Source organism: Oncorhynchus mykiss, chromosome 19, assembly GCF_013265735.2.
Source record: "Oncorhynchus mykiss isolate Arlee chromosome 19, USDA_OmykA_1.1, whole genome shotgun sequence".
NCBI lineage: Eukaryota > Metazoa > Chordata > Actinopteri > Salmoniformes > Salmonidae > Oncorhynchus > Oncorhynchus mykiss.
This window is the reverse complement of record NC_048583.1, coordinates 2,508,253-2,522,908: the sequence shown is the minus strand read 5'-3', so window position 1 is coordinate 2,522,908 and position 14,656 is coordinate 2,508,253. Positions and strand designations below refer to the sequence as shown.

General features: G+C 41.6%; 1 long non-coding RNA gene and 1 pseudogene across 1 annotated transcript; both read left to right on the top strand.

The window, feature by feature from the left end:
* The first annotated feature begins 1,394 nt into the window (after window positions 1–1,394).
* LOC118941406 lies at window positions 1,395–2,441 on the top strand. The gene is made up of 3 exons (XR_005037623.1): window positions 1,395–1,425; window positions 1,655–1,963; window positions 2,392–2,441. It is a non-coding gene; the product is annotated as an uncharacterized LOC118941406 (long non-coding RNA).
* A 2,695-nt stretch (window positions 2,442–5,136) lies between these two features.
* The window catches only part of LOC110518314, a 37,311-nt pseudogene continuing 27,791 nt past the window's right edge, over window positions 5,137–14,656 (top strand).

Here is a 14,656-nt window from a genome sequence, read left to right as displayed (position 1 = left end):
TCTCTCGTTAACACAGGTGTGTCTTGATGAGGACAAGGCTGGAGATCACTCTGTCATGCTGATTGAGTTCAAATAACAGACTGGAAGCTTCAAAAGGAGGGTGGTGCTTGGAATCATTGTTCTTCCTCTGTCAACCATGCTTACCTAAAAGGAAACACGTGCCGTCATCGTTGCTTTGCAGAAAAAGAGGCAAGATATTGCTGCCAGTAAGATTGCACCTAAAGAAATCATTTATCAGATCATCAAGAACTTCAAGGAGAGCGGTTCAATTATGTGTTTCTACCATATTTAGTTTACCAGTCATTTCAGTGAAGGGACCAAGTGCACACATTAGGAGAAAGGAGAGATAATTGGGACAACGCTTCTTTCTGGTCTACAGTCCTGCGTCTGTGACACCAGATTACCACCTAGTGGCCATAAGAGGAACTGTCCTGTCAGTGTGTTTTTACTGCTGGCTTAAAACAACACATGACCTGAAAACAGGATATGATTCATGTGTGAGTACTAAAAATATATATTTTTTATCAAATTGTTTGCTGTAGCGTTAAGAACCATGAAAAACATCCCCAAACCATGATTCGTCCTCCACCAAACTTTACAGTTGGCACTACGCATTCGGGCAGGTAGTTTTCTCGTGGCATTAGCCAAACCCAGATTTGTCTGTCAGACTGCCAGATGGTGAAGCATGATTCATCACTCCAGAGAACATGTGGTCAAAGCTCCGGAGTCCAATGTCGGAGATCTTTACACCACTCCAACTGACGCTTGGCGTTTCCCATTTGTATCTAAGGCTTGTGTGAGGCTGGTCGGCCATGGAAACCCATTTCATGAAGCTCCCAATGAACAGTTCTTGTGCTGGCGTTGCTTCCAGAGGCAGTTTTGAAACTCGTTAGTGAGTGTTGCAACAGAGGAAAGCCGGTGTTGCTCCTAGACGTTTCCACTTCACAATAACAGCACTTACAGCTAACCGGGGCAAATCTATCAGGGGAGACATTTGACCATCTGACTTGGAAAGGTGGCATCCTATGATGTTGCCATGTTGAAAGTCACTGAGCTCTTCATTAAGGCCATTTTACTGACAATGTTTGTCTATGGAGATTGCATGGCTGAGTGCTTGATTTTATGCATCTGGCAGGAAGGGGTGTGGTTGAAATAGTATCCACTAATTTGAAGGGGTGTCCACATACTTTTGTATATATAGTGTATGTACACATGGGTGTTGTTGCACCATACCAACGATAAGCCTGTCTTCCCCATCACATCATGAAAGGTCATGTTGATGTTCATTTAACCTCTGTCTCTCTCTTCCTCTGACTCCTCTCTTCCTCCTTTGTTTCTCTCTCTCTCTCTGTCTCTTTCTCTCTCTTTCTCCTCTGTCTCTCTCTTTCTCCTCAGATCTCCAGGCTCAACGCGTCAGTCCACCAGGTAGGTAGAGTATAAATCTACAGTGATTATAGCAGTTCAATATTAGTCAACTTTATTATCCCACATGGAGAAATTCATGTGTCCATACAAACCATTCTAAACCCCAATAACAAGTAGTGTTTTATGGAACTACTAATACTTGTCAACCACAAAACTACTGCTGTTAGAATAACAGAATTACTGTCATCATCTGTCCTCACCACTGTGTTTTCCTCTCTGCTGTTTACAGCTGAACTCTCAGTCAGACTGGTGAATGGGACCACTTCCTGTTCTGGGACAGTGGAAGTCTTCAATGAAGGAGAGTGGTCAGGTCTATGTTCTAGGTTGTGGGACATGAAAGATGTTAATGTTGTGTGTAGAGACCTGAGTTGTGGGAATCCTGTAGCTGAATCTAGAGGACCTCTGTTTGAAGATGGAAGAAGAGGAGTCACACTATATAGTAGTTGCTATGGAAATGAGTCTTCTATTAGACAGTGTGACATCATAGGTGGACGTGGTGTCTGTGATGGTGGATATTATCATCATGTGACCTGTTCAGGTAAGAGACTGGTCATATTGAGAGATTTATTTATACATTATACAATATTACCATGTATCATGTTTTATGTGTTTTTATTTCACTTAAATAGAGGGAGAGATGTCAGATGTATTTAAACATTATATTTGTGTTTGTCATATTGGTTTATGGGAGATGTTCATGGGCAGATCATTGTAGTTCAGATGGTACTGAAGTGAAGCTGCCTGATGGATATCCAGCTGTTTATTTTCTATAAAGTGAAGTGAACTTATTCCTGTCTCCTGCCTGCATTATTCCCAACCTGATCCTGAGTGACTAAGAACCCATTTCTACCTCTTACAGTATCAAACATAGCAAACTACTATCTTTTATCCAACATATTTGTGTTTAGTCCTTGACAGTGTCATCAACAAAACTGATTGAATGTTCAACCAACTCTTTTTCTCCAGAGTCTGTGCGGCTTGTGGATGGAGCTGGTCTCTGCTCTGGGAGAGTGGAGGTGAAGTCCAATCAGTCCTGGGCCTCAGTGTGTGAAGCTGACTTTGACCGGCAGGATGCAGAGGTAGTCTGTAGGGATGTTGGCTGTGGGGCTCCTGCAGCTCTACAGGGGGGGCTCTATGGAGGAGGTGAGGGTCAGACCTGGGATAAAGAGTTCCAGTGTAAAGGCAAAGAGTCCCTTCTCCTGGACTGTGACACCTCAGACAGAAAACACAACACCTGCCCACCTGGTAATGCTGTTGGACTCACCTGCTCAGGTAAGAAACAGTTTGTCACTCAATCAACATTGTTTCTCACCTGGAGTGAAGAATATGAGAGACAATATAGGTGTGTTTTAGTGAGAAAATAGTAAGATTACTGTCTCTCTCTTTTCTTTTCTCAGAGCCTGATGATGTGAGGCTGGTGGGAGGAGGCAGTCGCTGTGCTGGTGGAGTGGAGTGGTACGACCAGGGAGAGTGGAGGATTGTGGGAGCTGACTGGAACAAGGAGAATGTAGCTGCAGTAGTGTGTAGACAGATGGGTTGTGGCTCCACTGTTTCAGTACCACCTGGAAACACCACTAGAGGGATTGGAGTTTTCTGTTCTGGGTCTGAGTCTTCACTGAGGGAGTGTTCCAGAAGTTATGATCTCCTTCCTGGACTCACAGTGATCTGCTCAGGTATTAACAAGATACACTATATGGCCAAAAGTAAGTGGACATTAGTTGATTTGGCTATTTCAGCCACAGGTGTATAAAATCAAGCACACAACCATGCAATTGCAATCTGCATATACAAACACATAGACAAACACAGTCAGTAAAATGTCCTTAATGAAGATCTCAGTGACTTTCAAAGTGGCACATCTAGGAGCAACAACGGCTCAGCCGTGAAGTGGAAGGTCAAACAATCTCACAGAACGGACCTCCGAGTGTTGAAGTGCTTGGAGTGTAAGAATTGTCTGTCCTCGAATGAAAAACTCACTGCTGAGTTCCACATACTTTAGTCCATGTATTATATCCCCTTCCTGGACTCACAGTGATCTGCTCAGGAAATATCAACATATTATAATTATATTCAACTGATTTCCTTCATTCATACAACTTCCTCTGCATCTCTAATGATGACTGTTTAACTTGTAAATCTGCTTCGCAAAAAATGTCACTTAGTCAAGTAGGAATCAAATACACCTTAAATATCCCAGAATGCTTTTGCATTTGAGTGTTATCTCAGTGAACGTCTCTACTCACTACCACTGTCACAAAGAGAGAATAAGGGAGGAGGAGAGGAAGAGGGAGAGATCAAATATATTTTTATCACTGAGTTCTCACCAGTGATGTCATCATAACCAGTAACCTTTTCTACTCTTGGCCCATCCTGACCCTGACATACAGCATCAGACCTTGTAGATCAGATGGTACTGAAGTGAAGCTGCCTGATGGATGTCCAGCTGTTTATTTTCTAGAAAGTGAAGTGAACTTATTCCTGTCTCCTGCCTGCATTATTCCCAACCCGATCCTGAGTGACTAAGAACCCATTTCTACCTCTTACAGTATCAAACATAGCAAACTACAATCTTTTATCCAACATATTTGTGTTTAGTCCTTGTCAGTGTCATCAACAAAACTGATTGAATGTTCAACCAACTCTTTTTCTCCAGAGTCTGTGCGGCTTGTGGATGGAGCTGGTCTCTGCTCTGGGAGAGTGGAGGTGAAGTCCAATCAGTCCTGGGCCTCAGTGTGTGAAGCTGACTTTGACCGGCAGGATGCAGAGGTAGTCTGTAGGGATGTTGGCTGTGGGGCTCCTGCAGCTCTACAGGGGGGGCTCTATGGAGAAGGTGAGGGTCAGACCTGGGATAAAGAGTTCCAGTGTAAAGGTAACGAGTCCCTTCTCCTGGACTGTGACACCTCAGACAGAGAGAACAACACCTGCCTACCTGGTAATGCTGTTGGACTCACCTGCTCAGGTAAGAAACAGTTTGTCACTCAGTCAACATTGTTTCTCACCTGGAGTGAAGAATATGAGAGACAATATAGGTGTGTTTTAGTGAGAAAATAGTAAGATTACTGTCTCTCTCTTTTCTTTTCTCAGAGCCTGATGATGTGAGGCTGGTGGGAGGAGGCAGTCGCTGTGCTGGTGGAGTGGAGTGGTACGACCAGGGAGAGTGGAGGACTGTGGGAGCTGACGACAGGAACCAGAGGGATGTAGCTGCAGTAGTGTGTAGACAGCTGGGTTGTGGCTCCGCTGTTTCAGTACTACCTGGAAACACCACTATAGGGATTAGAGTTTCCTGTTCTGGGTCTGAGTCTTCACTGAGGGAGTGTGGAAGATCAGATGATCTCCTTCCTGGACTCACAGTGATCTGCTCAGGTAATAACAACATATTATAATTATATTCAACTGATTTCCTTCATTCATACAACTTCCTCTGCACCTCTCATGATGACTGTTTAACTTGTCAGTCTGCTTTACTAAATAGATCACTCAGTCAAGTAGGAATCAAATACAACTTAAATATCCCAGAATGCTTTTGTATGTGAGTGTTATCTCAGTGAACGTCTCTACTCACTACCACTGTCACATGTCATGTTATTGTCACATCTAAATGAGGAAAGTAGTTGAGGAGCTACGTTTTCTTTTTCTCTCCTCTTGTTCCAGATGTCCTGCTTAAGCCTGATATCAACATATGTTGTCTCAGTGACTGTAGGCCCACTACTCATGTTGCCCTGTGAGGGAGGGTGGCTGGCACTGTTACATGCTGATGTTATTGTCATATTTATAGGAAACTAGTTGAAGAGGTTTGTCTTGTTCTCTTTTATTGTTACAGATCTCCTGGTCCAGCCTGATATCTTCCTGACTGACCCAATGGGAGGGGTCTCCAGGGGCCACCAGGGGCCTGAGATGTTCAGGGGCTACAACTTCACCATCACCTGCTCCACTCAGCCACAGTACCCAGGAGGCTCCTTCCTCCTCACGTTCACAGGCTCCAACAGAACCCAGCCAGCTGTCAATCACTCTGCTGCCTTCCTCTTCCCTGCTGCAGATGACTCCCACCAAGGGAACTACAGCTGTGTTTATGACAATTATGTTTTCTCTCATAACTTCTCCTCTGAGAGTGAGCTCCTCTCCCTCACCATCACAGGTAACTGAACATGAACCAGACTTATAACTTTGTCATTGACAGATTTTCCACAGATCTATGTGATGATGATCAGTCCCCTCATCAAAGGTGTTTCTGTTTGCAGCCTCTCCTCTGCCAGCCTTCATCATCAGACACGTTTTAGTGCTGCTGATCCTACTGACAGCCATCACCACCTCCTACCTGTACTACAAGGTAAAGACATTTACTCAGACGTTACAAGTCATTTAAACTAGAGGGGGAGGGTGAGAGGGAGAGGGTGAGGGGGAGAGAGAGAATGGAGATACCAGAGAGTAAATGTCTGACTGTTGGTGCAGTGTCTCCCTAGCCCACCTGGAGGCAGAAGAGAGTGAACAGGGTGAGCAGCATGGATCTTGATGTCAATGCCATGGAGATGGTCTCTCTGAGCTCCAGAGCTGAAGCTGGACCGGGAGAGGAGAGAGCAGCCCAGGGGACGGAGTAGGAGTAGAATGAATCTGACCCTACATGCTGATCTTAGGACAGTTTTGTGTTTTAAATCGATGGTCAGCAGTGGACTGGTGTTTAAAATGTGGTGACAAACCTGAAGTGATTCTAATTTTAACAACAAGTTCAGAATTAGTTTATCTTTCTAGAACCTTGGAAGAAATCTAAAAGGAGTGACTGCAACCACCATTATTCATTTAGTTTGGTTTTTACCACCAGAGAAACATGGGGTTTTGGGTAACATGGGGTTCCGGGTAACATGGGGTTTGGGTAACATGGGGTTTTGGATAACATGGGTTTTGGGTAACATGGGGTTTTGGGTAACATGGGGTTTTGGTTAACATGGGGTTTTGGATAACATGGGTTTTGGGTAACATGGGGTTTTGGGTAACATGGGGTTTGGGTAACATGGGGTTTTGGATAACATGGGTTTTGGGTAACATGGGGTTTTGGGTAACATGGGGTTCTGGGTAACATGGGGTTCTGGGTAACATGGGGTTTTGGGTAACATGGGTTTTTTGGATAACATGGGGTTCTGGGTAACATGAGGTTTGGGTAACATGGGGTTTGAGTAACATGGGGTTTTGGGTAACATGGTGTTTTGGGTAACATGGGGTTTTGGGTAACATTGGGTTTTGGGTAACATGGGGTAACATGGGGTTTTGGGTAACATTGGGTTTTGGGTAACATGGGGTAACATGGGGTTTTGGGTAACATGGTGTTTTGGGTAACATGGGGTAACATGGGGTTTTGGGTAACATGGGGTAACATGGGGGCCATGGGGTTTAGGGTAACATGGGGTTTAGGGTAACATGGGGTTTTGGGTAACATGGGGTTTTGGGTAACATGGGTTTTGGGTAACATGGGGTTTTGGGTAACATGGGGTAACATGGGGTTTTGGGTAACATGGGGTTTTGGTAACATGGGGTAACATGGGGGCCATGGGGTTTAGGGTAACATGGGGTTTAGGGTAACATGGGGTTTTGGGTAACATGGGTTTTGGGTAACATGGGGTTTTGGGTAACATGGGGTAACATGGGGTTTTGGGTAACATGGGGTTTTGGTAACATGGGGTAACATGGGGTTTTGGGTAACATGGGGTTTTTTGGTAACATGGGGTTTTGGGTAACATGGGGTTTTGGGTAACATGGGGTTTTGGGTAACATGGGGTAACATGGGGTTTTGGGTAACATGGGGTTTTGGGTAACATGGGGTTTTGGGTAACATGGGGTTTTGGGTAACATGGGGTTTTGGGTAACATGGGATTTGGGGTAACATGGGGTTTTGGGTAACATGGGGTTTTGGGTAACTTGGGGTTTTGGTAACATGGGGTTTTGGGTAACATGTGTTTTGGTAACATGGGGTTTTGGTAACATGGGGTTTTGGTAACATGGGGTTTTGGGTAACATGGGTTTTGGTAACATGGGTTTTGATAACATGGGGTTTTGGGTAACATGGGGTTTTGGGTAACATGGGTTTTGATAACATGGGTTTTGATAACATGGGGTTTTGGGTAACATGGTGGTTTTGGTAACATGTTGGTTTTATTATTGATAGATAGTAGCTACATTTCGTCTGTTTGTGTCCAGAATGTGTTGCTTTTTGCTTTTGTCTTTATGTCTTTATCGTGGTTTGTTGTTGGGGTTTGTTGTTATGATGTTGTTTACTTCATGATGTTATTGATTATAAACGTTATGATATTGATTATGATGTAGATTAGTGTTATGTTGTTAGTAGTATAGAGATAATGATGCTATTGATTATAAATGTTATGATATTGATTATGATGTAGATTAGTGTTATGTTGTTAGTAGTATATAGATAATGATGTTATTGATTATAAATGTTATGATATTGATTATGATATTGATTATGATGTAGATCTAGTAGGCTTAAATTGAAAATGTGTCAAATAGGAGTGGCAATATTGTCTGCTTTTATCCTAAGTAATTTAAATTGTTACAATATAACATATGTTGGTCAAGTATAGTATAGTAATCTGAGTTGGGGATGTGTGTTGTATAGTAATCTGAGTTGGGGATGTGTGTTGTATAGTAATCTGAGTTGGGGATGTGTGTTGTATAGTATAGTAATCTGAGTTGGGGATGTGTGTTGTATAGTAATCTGAGTTGGGGATGTGTGTTGTATAGTACAGTAATCTGAGTTGGGGATGTGTGTTGTAGAGTAATCTGAGTTGTGGATGTGTGTTGTATAGTATAGTAATCTGAGTTGGGGATGTGTGTTGTATAGTAATCTGAGTTGGGGATGTGTGTTTTATAGTATAGTAATCTGAGTTGGGGATGTGTGTTGTATAGCGTAGTAATCTGAGTTGGGGATGTGTGTTGTATAGTATAGTAATCTGAGTTGGGGATGTGTGTTGTATAGTGTAGTAATCTGAGTTGGGGATGTGTGTTGTAGAGTAATCTGAGTTGGGGATGTGTGTTGTATAGTATAGTAATCTGAGTTGGGGATGTGTGTTGTATAGTAATCTGAGTTGGGGATGTGTGTTGTATAGTAATCTGAGTTGGGGATGTGTGTTGTATAGTATAGTAATCTGAGTTGGGGATGTGTGTTGTATAGTAATCTGAGTTGGGGATGTGTTTTGTATAGTATAGTAAGCTGAGTTGGGGATGTGTGTTGTATAGTGTAGTAATCTGAGTTGGGGATGTGTGTTGTATAGTATAGTAATCTGAGTTGGGGATGTGTGTTGTATAGTATAGTAATCTGAGTTGGGGATGTGTGTTGTATAGTAATCTGAGTTGGGGATGTGTGTTGTATAGTAATCTGAGTTGGGGATGTGTGTTGTATAGTAAACTGAGTTGGGGATGTGTGTTGTATAGTGTAGTAATCTGAGTTGGGGATGTGTGTTGTAGAGTAATCTGAGTTGGGGATGTGTGTTGTATAGTAATCTGAGTTGGGGATGTGTGTTGTATAGTAATCTGAGTTGGGGATGTGTGTTGTATAGTATAGTAATCTGAGTTGGGGATGTGTGTTGTATAGTAATCTGAGTTGGGGATGTGTGTTGTATTGTAATCTGAGTTGGGGATGTGTGTTGTATAGTATAGTAATCTGAGTTGGGGATGTGTGTTGTATAGTATAGTAATCTGAGTTGGGGATGTGTGTTGTATAGTATAGTAATCTGAGTTGGGGATGTGTGTTGTATAATATAGTAATCTGAGTTGGGGATGTGTGTTGTATAGTAATCTGAGTTGGGTATGTGTGTTGTATAGTATGGTAATCTGAGTTGGGGATGTGTGTTGTATAGTATAGTAATCTGAGTTGGGGATGTGTGTTGTAGAGTAATCTGAGTTGGGGATGTGTGTTGTATAGTATAGTAATCTGAGTTGGGGATGTGTGTTGTATAGTAATCTGAGTTGGGGATGTGTGTTTTATAGTATAGTAATCTGAGTTGGGGATGTGTGTTTTATAGTATAGTAATCTGAGTTGGGGATGTGTGTTGTATAGCATAGTAATCTGAGTTGGGGATGTGTGTTGTATAGTATAGTAATCTGAGTTGGGGATGTGTGTTGTATATGTTACGGTGCGTGAATGAGGACCCAAAAGCGAATCAACTTAAACAGAGCTTCTTTAATTACCAAACATAGGTAGGCTCAGATGGACCGGCAGATTCCGACAGGACAGGACAAGGTTACAGCAAACATGACGACAGTCTGGTTCAGGCATGAATGACACAAACAAACAAGAATCCGACAAGGACAGGAGCAGAAACAGAGAGAGATATAGGGACCTAATCAGAGGGAAAAAGGGAACAGGTGGGGAACGGGGTGAATGGGTAGTTAGAGGAGACAAGGGACAGCTGGGGGAAAGCGGGGGAGAAAAGGTAACCTAACACGACCAGCAGAGGGAGACAGGGTGAAGGGAAAGGACAGAGACAAGACAACATGACAGTACATGACAGTATAGTGTAGTAATCTGAGTTGGGGATGTGTGTTGTAGAGTAATCTGAGTTGGGGATGTGTGTTGTATAGTATAGTAATCTGAGTTGGGGATGTGTGTTGTATAGTAATCTGAGTTGGGGATGTGTGTTGTATAGTAATCTGAGTTGGGGATGTGTGTTGTATAGTATAGTAATCTGAGTTGGGGATGTGTGTTGTATAGTAATCTGAGTTGGGGATGTGTTTTGTATAGTATAGTAAGCTGAGTTGGGGATGTGTGTTGTATAGTGTAGTAATCTGAGTTGGGGATGTGTGTTGTATAGTATAGTAATCTGAGTTGGGGATGTGTGTTGTATAGTATAGTAATCTGAGTTGGGGATGTGTGTTGTATAGCATAGTAATCTGAGTTGGGGATGTGTGTTGTATAGTATAGTAATCTGAGTTGGGGATGTGTGTTGTATAGTGTAGTAATCTGAGTTGGGGATGTGTGTTGTAGAGTAATCTGAGTTGGGGATGTGTGTTGTATAGTATAGTAATCTGAGTTGGGGATGTGTGTTGTATAGTAATCTGAGTTGGGGATGTGTGTTGTATAGTAATCTGAGTTGGGGATGTGTGTTGTATAGTATAGTAATCTGAGTTGGGGATGTGTGTTGTATAGTAATCTGAGTTGGGGATGTGTTTTGTATAGTATAGTAAGCTGAGTTGGGGATGTGTGTTGTATAGTGTAGTAATCTGAGTTGGGGATGTGTGTTGTATAGTATAGTAATCTGAGTTGGGGATGTGTGTTGTATAGTATAGTAATCTGAGTTGGGGATGTGTGTTGTATAGTAATCTGAGTTGGGGATGTGTGTTGTATAGTAATCTGAGTTGGGGATGTGTGTTGTATAGTAATCAGAGTTGGGGATATGTGTTGTATAGTAAGCTGAGTTGGGGATGTGTGTTGTATAGTGTAGTAATCTGAGTTGGGGATGTGTGTTGTAGAGTAATCTGAGTTGGGGATGTGTGTTGTATAGTATAGTAATCTGAGTTGGGGATGTGTGTTGTATAGTAATCTGAGTTGGGGATGTGTGTTGTATAGTAATCTGAGTTGAGGATGTGTGTTGTATAGTAATCTGAGTTGGGGATGTGTGTTGTATAGTATAGTAATCTGAGTTGGGGATGTGTGTTGTATAGTATAGTAATCTGAGTTGGGGATGTGTGTTGTATAGTATAGTAATCTGAGTGTGGGATGTGTGTTGTATAGTATAGTAATCTGAGTTGGGGATGTGTGTTGTATAGTATAGTAACCTGAGTTGGGGATGTGTGTTGTATAGTAATCTGAGTTGGGGATGTGTGTTGTATTGTAATCTGAGTTGGGGATGTGTGTTGTATAGTAATCTGAGTTGGGGATGTGTGTTGTATAGTATAGTAATCTGAGTTGGGGATGTGTGTTGTATAGTAATCTGAGATGGGGATGTGTGTTGTATAGTATAGTAATCTGAGTTGGGGATCTGTGTTGTATAGTAATCTGAGTTGGGGATGTGTGTTGTATAGTATTGTAATCTGAGTTGGGGATGTGTGTTGTATAGTATAGTAATCTGAGTTGGGGATGTGTGTTGTATAATATAGTAATCTGAGTTGGGGATGTGTGTTGTATAGTAATCTGAGTTGGGGATGTGTGTTGTATAGTATGGTAATCTGAGTTGGGGATGTGTGTTGTATAGTATAGTAATCTGAGTTGGGGATGTGTGTTGTATAGTAATCTGAGTTGGGGATGTGTGTTTTATAGTATAGTAATCTGAGTTGGGGATGTGTGTTGTATAGCATAGTAATCTGAGTTGGGGATGTGTGTTGTATAGTATAGTAATCTGAGTTGGGGATGTGTGTTGTATAGTGTAGTAATCTGAGTTGGGGATGTGTGTTGTAGAGTAATCTGAGTTGGGGATGTGTGTTGTATAGTAGAGTAATCTGAGTTGGGGATGTGTGTTGTATAGTATAGTAATCTGAGTTGGGGATGTGTGTTGTATAGTAATCTGAGTTGGGGATGTGTGTTGTATAGTATAGTAATCTGAGTTGGGGATGTGTGTTGTATAGTAATCTGAGTTGGGGATGTGTTTTGTATAGTATAGTAAGCTGAGTTGGGGATGTGTGTTGTATAGTGTAGTAATCTGAGTTGGGGATGTGTGTTGTATAGTATAGTAATCTGAGTTGGGGATGTGTGTTGTATAGTATAGTAATCTGAGTTGGGGATGTGTGTTGTATTGTAATCTGAGTTGGGGATGTGTGTTGTATAGTATAGTAATCTGAGTTGGGGATGTGTGTTGTATAGTATAGTAATCTGAGTTGGGGATGTGTGTTGTATAGTACAGTAATCTGAGTTGGGGATGTGTGTTGTATAGTATAGTAATCTGAGTTGGGGATGTGTGTTGTATAGTAATCTGAGTTGGGGATGTGTGTTGTATAGTAATCTGAGTTGGGGATGTGTGTTGTATAGTAAACTGAGTTGGGGATGTGTGTTGTATAGTGTAGTAATCTGAGTTGGGGATGTGTGTTGTAGAGTAATCTGAGTTGGGGATGTGTGTTGTATAGTATAGTAATCTGAGTTGGGGATGTGTGTTGTATAGTAATCTGAGTTGAGGATGTGTGTTGTATAGTAATCTGAGTTGGGGATGTGTGTTGTATAGTATAGTAATCTGAGTTGGGGATGTGTGTTGTATAGTAATCTGAGTTGGGGATGTGTGTTGTATAGTATAGTAATCTGAGTTGGGGATGTGTGTTGTATAGTATAGTAATCTGAGTGTGGGATGTGTGTTGTATAGTATAGTAATCTGAGTTGGGGATGTGTGTTGTATAGTATAGTAATCTGAGTTGGGGATGTGTGTTGTATAGTAATCTGAGTTGGGGATGTGTGTTGTATAGTATAGTAACCTGAGTTGGGGATGTGTGTTGTATAGTAATCTGAGTTGGGGATGTGTGTTGTATAGTAATCTGAGTTGGGGATGTGTGTTGTATAGTATAGTAATCTGAGTTGGGGATGTGTGTTGTATAGTAATCTGAGATGGGGATGTGTGTTGTATAGTAATCTGAGTTGGGGATGTGTGTTGTATAGTATAGTAATCTGAGTTGGGGATGTGTGTTGTATAGTATAGTAATCTGAGTTGGGGATCTGTGTTGTATAGTAATCTGAGTTGGGGATGTGTGTTGTATAGTATAGTAATCTGAGTTGGGGATGTGTGTTGTATAATATAGTAATCTGAGTTGGGGATGTGTATAGTATACTAATCTGAGTTGGGGATGTGTGTTGTATAGTAATCTGAGTTGGGGATGTGTGTTGTATAGTAATCTGAGTTGGGGATGTGTGTTGTATAGTAATCTGAGTTGGGGATGTGTGTTGTATAGTAATCTGAGTTGGGGATGTGTGTTGTATAGTAATCTGAGTTGGGGATGTGTGTTGTATAGTAATCTGAGTTGGGGATGTGTGTTGTATAGTAAACTGAGTTGGGGATGTGTGTTGTATAGTAATCTGAGTTGGGGATGTGTGTTGTATAGTAAGCTGAGTTGGGGATGTGTGTTGTATAGTAATCTGAGTTGGGGATGTGTGTTGTATAGTAAACTGAGTTGGGGATGTGTGTTGTATAGTATAGTAATCTGAGTTGGGGATGTGTGTTGTATAGTAATCTGAGTTGGGGATGTGTGTTGTATAGTAATCTGAGTTGGGGATGTGTGTTGTATAGTAATCTGAGTTGGGGATGTGTGTTTTATAGTATAGTAATCTGAGTTGGGGATGTGTGTTGTATAGTAATCTGAGTTGGGGATGTGTGTTGTATAGTATAGTAATCTGAGTTGGGGATGTGTGTTGTATAGTATAGTAATCTGAGTTGGGGATGTGTGTTGTATAGTATAGTAATCTGAGTTGGGGATGTGTGTTGTATAGTATAGTAATCTGAGTGTGGGATGTGTGTTGTATAGTATAGTAATCTGAGTTGGGGATGTGTGTTGTATAGTATAGTAATCTGAGTTGGGGATGTGTGTTGTATAATATAGTAATCTGAGTTGGGGATGTGTATAGTATACTAATCTGAGTTGGGGATGTGTGTTGTATAGTAATCTGAGTTGGGGATGTGTGTTGTATAGTAATCTGAGTTGGGGATGTGTGTTGTATAGTAATCTGAGTTGGGGATGTGTGTTGTATAGTAATCTGAGTTGGGGATGTGTGTTGTATAGTAATCTGAGTTGGGGATGTGTGTTGTATAGTAATCTGAGTTGGGGATGTGTGTTGTATAGTAAGCTGAGTTGGGGATGTGTGTTGTATAGTAAGCTGAGTTGGGGATGTGTGTTGTATAGTGTAGTAATCTGAGTTGGGGATGTGTGTTGTAGAGTAATCTGAGTTGGGGATGTGTGTTGTATAGTAATCTGAGTTGGGGATGTGTGTTGTATAGTATAGTAATCTGAGTTGGGGATGTGTGTTGTATAGTATAGTAATCTGAGTTGGGGATGTGTGTTGTATAGTATAGTAATCTGAGTGTGGGATGTGTGTTGTATAGTATAGTAATCTGAGTTGGGGATGTGTGTTGTATAGTATAGTAATCTGAGTTGGGGATGTGTGTTGTATAGTAATCTGAGTTGGGGATGTGTGTTGTATAGTATAGTAACCTGAGTTGGGGATGTGTGTTGTATAGTAATCTGAGTTGGGGATGTGTGTTGTATTGTAATCTGAGTTGGGGATGTGTGTTGTATAGTATAGTAATCTGAGTTGGGG